This window comes from Arachis duranensis, chromosome 3 (assembly GCF_000817695.3).
Source record: "Arachis duranensis cultivar V14167 chromosome 3, aradu.V14167.gnm2.J7QH, whole genome shotgun sequence".
In the NCBI taxonomy this organism is placed as follows: Eukaryota; Viridiplantae; Streptophyta; class Magnoliopsida; order Fabales; family Fabaceae; genus Arachis; species Arachis duranensis.
The window spans coordinates 35,172,317-35,181,794 of NC_029774.3; the positions used below are offsets into that span (position 1 = coordinate 35,172,317).

The window sequence follows — 9,478 nt, forward strand, 5'->3', positions numbered from 1 at the left end:
ATCCAAACACTAGAGGATATGTTGAGAGCTTGTGTTTTGGACCAACCGGCGAGTTGGGATCGGTATATACCATTAGTGGAGTTTGCATACAATAATAGTTATCATGCGAGCATCGGAATGGCTCCGTATGAGGCCTTGTATGGGAGGAAATGTCAATCTCCGCTTTGTTGGTATGAAGCTGGAGAGAAAAGCTTGTTAGGGCCGGAAATGATAGCTGAGACTACTGAACAAGTCAAGAAAATCCGTGATAGGATGCTTACGGCGCAGAGTCGTCAAAAGAGTTACGCCGATCAGAGGCGAAAGCCCTTAGAGTTTGAGGAAGGAGATCATGTTTTCCTTAAGGTTACTCCGACCACGGGAGTAGGTAGGGCGATTAAGGCAAAGAAGTTGAATCCTAGATACATTGGTCTGTTTCAGATCCTAGAGAGGATTGGACCGGTGGCGTATCGGATGGCTCTACCACCTCATCTTTCGAATCTGCACGACGTGTTTCACGTGTCGCAGCTTCGGAAGTACACCCCTGATGCTAGCCATGTGTTAGAACCTGAGTCGGTTCAGTTAAGAGAAGATTTGACGCTTCCAGTGGCTCCGGTCAGAATTGAGGATACAAGTATCAAACGGTTGCGTGGAAAAGAGGTTTCATTAGTCAAAGTGGCTTGGAGTCGAGGCGGTGTTGAGGAACACACTTGGGAACTTGAGTCGGAGATGCGAACGGATTATCTGCATTTATTCTCAGGTAATTGCATTTGAATTTTGTGGGCAAAATTCCCAATTAGGTGGGTAGAATGTAAAACCCGGTTAATTAACGGATAATTAAACCATAAATGAGAATTTATTCTAGAAAGCCTAAAATGTGATTTTTATGGCTAAATGTGATAGAGGAGATTGAGACGAGAATTTCGGTACCAATTTTATAGAATTCGGACCAAGATTGGACTGAACGGGCCAAACCGGGCCAACCGGACCCAAAGTGGGCCCTTGGCCCAACTAAACTAAACCACAACCCTAGTTTTCAGCACTCTCTCTCCTCACAACACACTCAAACACGCTGAAATTAGAGAGAAAGGGAGGAAGAACACTCTCTCGAGTTCTCTCCCTTGGTTGATCTTCAAACCACCATAACTTTTGATCTAGAGCTCCGATTGCCGCTCCGTTTGCGGCCACGCGTTCACCGTGGAGAGCTCTACAAAACCCATACAATCAATCTTAAGGTAAGCCACAAGTTTCTGTTCGAAGTTCCAGCCCTTATTTTCGAGTTTCATGGGTGAAATGTTGAGATGGACATATATGTGATGATGATTAATGATGCCTGGATGGTATGATGTATGAGAAATATGCATGTTGTGATATATGCTTGATGATTGGTTATGGTTGAATTGTGGGTTGGACCATGTTGATGGTGAGTATGATATTGATTGTGTACAATGATGATTTATTGGAATTGGTGTTGTTGAGAATTGGCATGAGTAAGAGTATATGATATGTCAATAAATTTGAGTTTGAGCCACTTGGGTGAAGTGGGTTAGAATGATGAGATAGTGATTTTGTATATTGTGGTAAAGCGTCAATGTGTGAGTTGAGGAGGCTTGATGTTGAAATTGATATATTTTGTTTGATTTCAAAGAAAAGGGATGAAAATGGCATGTTTTGATTGATTTTGAAAAGAGTTAGAAATGGCTTGTTTGCAAATGGCACTTTGTGGTTTTTATGAAAAACATGGTTTTTGGGCATACTTTGGTGGGACATAACTTGGACTACGGATCTCTGTTTTGTGCCAAATCTATTTAGAAATGAAATTGGATCCGGGATGTCCATGACGTTCGAAGAACGGGTGAAAAACGATTTAAAATGAGAAAGTTATGTCCGTTGGAAGATTGGGGTTCAAATTGGTAAATTCTGCAGCTTTTAACTTAAAAAATTTTTAGCAGAATGACCCCTTGCGCGTGGGCGCACTTGGCGCGTGCGCGCCGTTCTTCCCGAAAATGCCATACACGCGTGCGCGTGATGTGCGCGGGCGCGCCGATGGTGCTGCACCCAATGCCCAGCCATTTTCCAGAGAGTTATGCCAGAACTGTGCCAGTGTTGTGCCTGGGGCACGAGAACACCCACGCGTACGCGTCGATTGGCAAATTTTTAATCCACGCGTTAGCGTGCATGACGCTTGCGCGTCGATGAGTTTTTGAGGCCATCCACGCGTGCGCGTGGAGTGCGCGTACGCGTGGCCCTGTTTTCATCCCAAAGTTGATTTTTGAGTTTTAAAAGACAAATTTCATACTTCTAAGCCTCCGATCTCACCACTTATATCTTAAATCATTATGATATGTCTAGCTACGAGAAGAAAGGCTAGTGAATGTGGTAACTTGCGAGTGAAGCAAGGAAAAATGAATGATAATTGAGGATCAAGCATGATTATGTGAGATGCGGAGGATGGTGGTGGAAGTGCTGGTTATGCCTTTGGCCGAAGGGCCGTAATTGTTTATATATTGGCTGGTTCTGGATTGAACCGTGAGCCGGACTAGCTGTGTATGCTATGAATATTGGTTGGTTATGGATTTAACCGTGAGCCGGAAGGCTAGATTGTTGCCGTGTTACGGCGGAGCCATGATTATGGCCATGTATAAATATATATGCTATTGAATAAATTGTGAATGTTGCACTTCCACTGTTGGAGATGAGAGTTTCCCTGGGAGGAAGCAGTGGCTAGCCACCACGTGCTCCAGGTTGAGACTCGAAGCTCTTTTGACCCTATGTCACAAGTGTGGCCGGGCACTGTGAAAGACCCGGATGAGCTCGCCCCCGTAAATATTCACCAGTGAGGGTGATGGATATAGATCATGATTATGATCAAGTTTATAACGAGTATAACTCGAGTTGGGGATGCGTGACAGAGGGACAGTCCAATGGTTAGCTACCAGGACTTGTCGGGTTGGCTCTATAACCGACAGATGATATCATCAGCCACTAGGAACATGCATTCATCATATGCATACTATATGAATTGTTTGAGATTGCCTATTTAACTGCATATTACTTGCTAATTGTCTAAATGCCTTACTTGTTCCTAACTGTATATTTCTTGCTTGATATAACTGTGTTTGCTACATTATACTCCTGCTGGTGGTTGGGAGGTTTGAAGGAATTGGAAAGGGAAGTATTAGTTAGACTGAAGTATCTTTAGTCAGATGCCTTTTTTGGGTTTAGCTTGTTTATAAGCTTTGATATTATCTGGAAGAAGTTCTAGGATTGCCTTCGGCTTTCCTCTATTATTATGTATTATATATGTGGAAGCTGTTACCATGCTGGGAACCTCTGGTTCTCACCCATGCGGATTTTGTGGTTTTCAGATGCAGGACGTGAGGTTTCCCGCTGATGCATGCTGGAGACTTCTAGATTTGCGAAGATCCTTTGTTCTCGGGGCTATGTTTTGGTTTATATGTTTTGCTTAGATACTTTTATCTCCCTTAAATAATACAAATGTGATGACTCCTCTTATGGGAGAATTTTGGAGAATAGGTTTTATGTATTTGTGTCCCTTTGGGTTTCCTTTGGGGTTTTCCTTATTTTTATCATATGTATATATTGCTATGCTCGGACCGATTATCTTCGCAGCCGGATTTTGAGTCTTGATATTCCTTTTTTTAGCACTCCTTTGTATATATATAATCACGCGTTGGTTATCCTTGTTCGTTACGTTATCGATCGGAGTGTTGCGCTTTCGAGTTGCGATTTTTGTTTACCCCTTTTTCTACAAAGGCTCCTAGTTATAATCAATCATTCATACTACTATACGTACTAAATTTTTATTTTAGAGGTCGTAATACCTTGCCATCTCTGAATTATGACTTAAGCATAAGACTCTGTATGGTAGGGTGTTACACAATAGGTCAAAAATGTTGTAGTGAGTAATTATTCATTTACATATACGTTACATATCTTGGGTATAGAGTACAAAAAATCATTAAAAACGCAATTCGAGTATTCTGTATCCGAAATATGAGTAATTAAAAAAATGTGCACAAATCGATGTACTATACTCGAGATAGAGCCGTAATAAATTTTCTACCACTGTAGCTGGAATACAACCATAACTAATATAGTGACACTATACCCGGATAGAATACGTGCTTAAATAAACAGAAATATCTACATTCTAGATACATAACAACTATATAAGTAACTCTTTGGCTTGCATTCCTTATACCAAATTTCATTTATTTTTTTCTATTTTGATCTTCTTTTTTTTCCAAAAAAAAAGGCTAGTTATTAGTTTTTTATATGGTAGTTTATTCTAATGGAATCATCAGAGACGAGGAAGTAATATTTGAGTGCAATTCAACTGTAATGCTACACACTTCCGTGTTGATTTCTAGATACGCTTAAGAATGTCATCTTGATCAATATTGGACAATCGGTTCGAAAGAGGTTGGTCGAGTAGCATATAGATTCCTATCAACACTGCCTAGTGGAGGTTTTACTAATGTGACGTTTTGGGTTAAAGGCCGATAAGCACGTCAGTATAATATTTGATGTGCATGGTAGACTAATGCCACAATATATGATAGAGTTGTATGCCACAATATATTTAATACTCCATGAAGTTCTGGCCCCGGTGAGACCGATTCACTTTGCCGATCCGTAGGGTAATGGTGAAGTAGAGTTCAGGGAGTCAGATTCGGATTATGCTATCAACTCTGATTCGTCCACCAATGGTGAGTCGTTTGAGAAATATGTGTCGAATACCCCAACTGGTGGATGTGTTTGATTTCTTCTTCTTCTCCCGTTTTCTGTGCCATAATTATCAGAAGTTCCAGGCTATTATCAGACTCTTAATTTAAATGTGATGCAACTAGAGGGTCCTTTCCATCTTGGCGATAGCGAGGATTACAACACGGGTGGAGGGGTAGAATTTCGAGTGTGCCACAGGTTTAGGAGTAAACATGTTGTTCTCTTGGTAGTAAAAAATTATAACATTCAAAAAAAACGTCTAGTACAGGGTGTTATAGTCAGATAGGCTGAAATACTATTGTCGATGCAAGCAATCTTCCGCTGGGTGTCCATGGAGTCTTTGTGTAGTATATCGATAGAATTTGTACTATTGGTAAGTGTTACAATTAACAATTTATAGAATTAAATTAATGTACATTAATTTATACGCTAGATGTTTAGATTTATGAGTTCTCTTGTAAGGAGGTGCAGAGGTTTAGGGGGCACATACCTGTTTGGCGCCAACTATGTCTCAAGATCACGCTCAGTTAGATAGCAGTCTGATTTGTACTATTATCCTACCAATTTACATACTGATCCATCTGTATCCATCCCAATATCGCAAAGTGCAGTGAAACAGAGTTATCATTTCAAGCCATCATATTGAAAGTGTGGATGACAAAGAAGAAGGTGATTGCTCAGATTTATGGCGATTAGGTAGATTCATATAACAAAATTTTCAATCTATTACAAGCTTTGTCTGACTGTCTTTCTAGTACCATACATGATTGTGTTGCAGTTCCACACTACAATGAAAATACGATTGATAGATATTTTAGAAAGTCAAAAACCTATGGTAAATCCACGACATGACCAACGACACGCACCCAACAATGTCTGTAGTATCATACTTGGCAGCGTTGCACAACGAGTGATAGGTGTGCGACAACAGCGCATAGTCCCATGACAAACGTCTGCAACTATCAAAGTCCACCAGTAGTGACAACCATCGGAAGGGGACAAGGTTGTGTGACTTGTCTGTAAACAAGTATCCTCCAATCAACATAAGTAAATAATATATGGCATACTAGCAGAGAGTAGCTGCATCAGCCCCTGCTGGAATGTGGGACACCCTGTTCCTGAGCCAAGTCATCTTCAATCCGAAATTCTGGTTCTTATCTTCGGGCTAGGAAGGAGGCTTATCATCAAGCAAATTCGCAACTCACTGCCACGTGGGACGCCCATGAAATTGCTAAATATCTCTAGTGCAGCTGCCTATTAGGTCGCTATCTTTACACAATCCGATATGGTATGTTACATCTTAGAGTGTGATGGTGACCTTGTTCCAGAAAGGTAAAAAATATAGATCTTTAGTCTCCACCGCCCTACAAATACAGAGAATAAAGTATTGTCGAAAATAAAATTTTTTAAGTTTACTGCATGTCTGAAGCCACCCTCCTTAATATAAAGTAGTAAAACCTCAGACGGTAAAATTCCCAAAATCACTCAACATGCCAAGAGATTCTGATGTGGTTGTACAACTATTATTCATTAGTCTTCTTAACTAATTACTTACTAGTGTTAAACCCGTGCGATGCACGGGCTTATATTTAAATTTGATAAATTAAATTAAAAATAATATTTTATAATCATATATTTTTTAAATTTAGTATAACACTATCATCATCGTTATATAATAAACGTGTTAAATATGTTATTTTATCTTTATTCAAAGTAAAATATGAATAGAAGAGTTCGAGGTTTATAATATTCTTGAACCATAAGGAGGGAGATAAAAAAAAAGAACATATATAACTATAATAATAGCATGTTAATTTTACCCTAAATTTTATATCAAAAAGCTAATAAAAATTTATCAACAACCTAATATCTTACTAACTTCATTAGAAAATCATTGGATGTTGTGCTCCTTGTTACACATTTCATTTCAAATTTGAAAAAAGAGTTATAGATAAATTAGTTATATCTATAGTAAAGATTTGTACAAAAGTGTAAATCATAACATGCTATTAAAATGAAAATAATATTATTCTTACCTAAATATTATTAAAAACCTCTTTGAACACGACATTTGTTGTTGATGACTTTGGATTGCCGTCTTCGTTTAGAATTAAAACCCTGAGACCACTGCGACTCTTAACTCTTGACAAAGCAACATAAAGTTGTCCATAGATGAACATTGATTTTGGCAAATAAAGCCGTACATGTGATAATGATTGATCCTGACTCATGTTAATGGTCATTGCAAAGCATACTGTTAATGAAAATTGTCTCCGTTGGAACTTAAATGGCAATCCTGAATCTGAAGGGATCAAGTTCATTCTTGGAATGTACACTTTATCTCCAATATTTCTACCGCTCACTACCGTCGCTCCAATTACGTTGCTGCCAAGTTTGTTAACTATTAATCTTGTCCCGTTGCATAAACCTGAAGTCTGGTCTATGTTTCGCAGTAGCATTACAGCGACTCCTGGCTTCAAAGTCAACTTGTGATTGAGTAGTCCCGAACATTTGATGTCATTTAGAAACTCTGATGTGAACCAATCTTGTTTTACATCTTCATTCTCATCAGCTTGACATGTTGTGTCAGAGCTCAAATACTCCTTTTCCATCCCTGAAAAGATTGTCAAGACAAAATCGTTTACCTTCTCGACACTCTTAAGTGTGGGTGCAAGAATTGCTCTACTCTGAAAATATATGTAATCTGACATGTTTTGCAACAAATTTGGATATGCAAAGTCTACCAAATGAGAGAGAGGATCATCAGTAGTTGTAATCAATAGATCATCTGAAATTTTAACTTCTGATTCATCACCAACAACAGAGATAATATTTCCATTTCCAACATCAAGTATCTAATTAGCAAATATCTTCATTTCACCTTCATCTTGATCCAAAGAAGACATTAGAAGCCTCATATTCGTATGCAGTTTTAGAACCTTACAAAATGACCAAAACTGGGATGAGTTAATAGCGGATGCTAATATATCGTGTCTACTTCCTTTCGGAATCACCGGAAGTATCTGTCTGAAATCACTTCCTAGAACAACAATCTTACCACCAAATGGTTTATGTGTCTTATGATGATCGGTAACTGACATAAGATTCCTGAGCGTCCGATCAAGTGCTTCAAAACGGCAGTTGTACCTTTCCTCGCATACAACATATTGAGAACTCAAAATTGGATCCTGTTTTGGACTTCTCTGATCTCTCCTCATACCATATCATGGCGTCGCAATGCCGACAAAAAATTATGGGTCATCAATATCTATCACATCTAATAATCACCAAGATAATAAATTGTTTTAGTTATATCTGCAACAAATAATTTATATAAAAATATACATTTCTTTCACCATGTTAAGTATAAAAATAATATTTATAAAAGATTACCAAAGAATGCAATTTATAGATTAAAAAGATGAGATCATATAATACAATTTCATTGTGCCAACCTCAAGATTTAAGTTTTACAATAAATCAATGTTCAAATACAAAAATTATAATATATAACCATATCTTAGTTTGAATTTTAAAACTTGAACACTAAACGATAATTTTTTGTTTATAAAAAGCATAACAATAGTAAATAATAAAGTGCTGATATTGCTACCTCTTAAATTACCTGTATTCTCAGCAACATCGAATATGGCTGGGTATTAAATTTGCACAGAATCATCTAAAATAGTCGTATTTTCAATAATATTCTCAACTTCTTGAAAACTTTTTGAAAGATTTGTAGTCAATTCCTTCAAAAATATTTCTCTTTGTATCAGGTGTCCTTTTTTTTTCAGCTATGCACACTTCTTCTAATTCTTTAGTATCTAAATTTGAATTAAATGTACCTGCTCCTGTAATCATTAGAGATAATACATCAAGTATTTTATATTATAAAAAAAGAAAAATGAATATATGTTAAATGTTTGAATCAGCTGAATTATGAATATATATTATGAAGGTAGTATTAAAGATAAAAAAAATAAAATTTTAGCTTTGTGATAATTACAATCTATCATGTTTATCTTACCATGTCTCTTTTGAAGTAGCATAGTCTTCCTGTTCAGTCTTACATCCCTTTGCAATCTAATTCGATTTGTGTACTCCAATGAATCTATAATAATTATTTAGCATATACCAATGATTATTTTTAATAGACCAATTAAAAAGTTAAATGTTTGGTCTTTAAGTAATAAAAACATATTAACATAATAACTGATAGATATTATTTGATGTTTGTTGAAGATGTTGTTGACTTGTCTGATGACATAGACTATCATATGCTTCATGTGTGATATCCGAATTACTAATATCACTAATATTGGAACATCATTTTTTTTATCTACAGAGTGTAGATTAGTAATTGGAGACCTTGATCAATGTGGTGTTGGGTTATTACCAATAAGATAACTCGAGATATTAGTTTTGAACATATTTTCTGTTAAAGTTTATAATTGAATAAATAGTAGAAAAATCAAAATATATAAAGTGCATGTACATTCCCATAAGCAAGTTCTAAAAAAAATCATCCAAAAATAAATCTGTATTAATGCTATTTGTAATGTTCGACAACACCGATTGAAAATGCACACCATTAGAACTATCACTCGAATTTCCTGTAATTTTTCATAAACAAATTTAGTAACATATTACGAAGACAATGTAAATTAATAATTTATTACTTGTCAATAGCTAAATAATATATAGAAAATATTGTATTTTATGGGCTTTCATTCGGCCAAAATACTCATGACAT

At 36.8% G+C, this 9,478-nt stretch overlaps 1 pseudogene; it reads right to left on the reverse strand.

Moving 5' to 3' along the window:
• Window positions 1-6,761: 6,761 nt before the first annotated feature.
• Window positions 6,762-7,943, reverse strand: LOC107478714 (uncharacterized; annotated as a pseudogene).
• Between the last annotated feature and the right edge of the window lie 1,535 nt (window positions 7,944-9,478).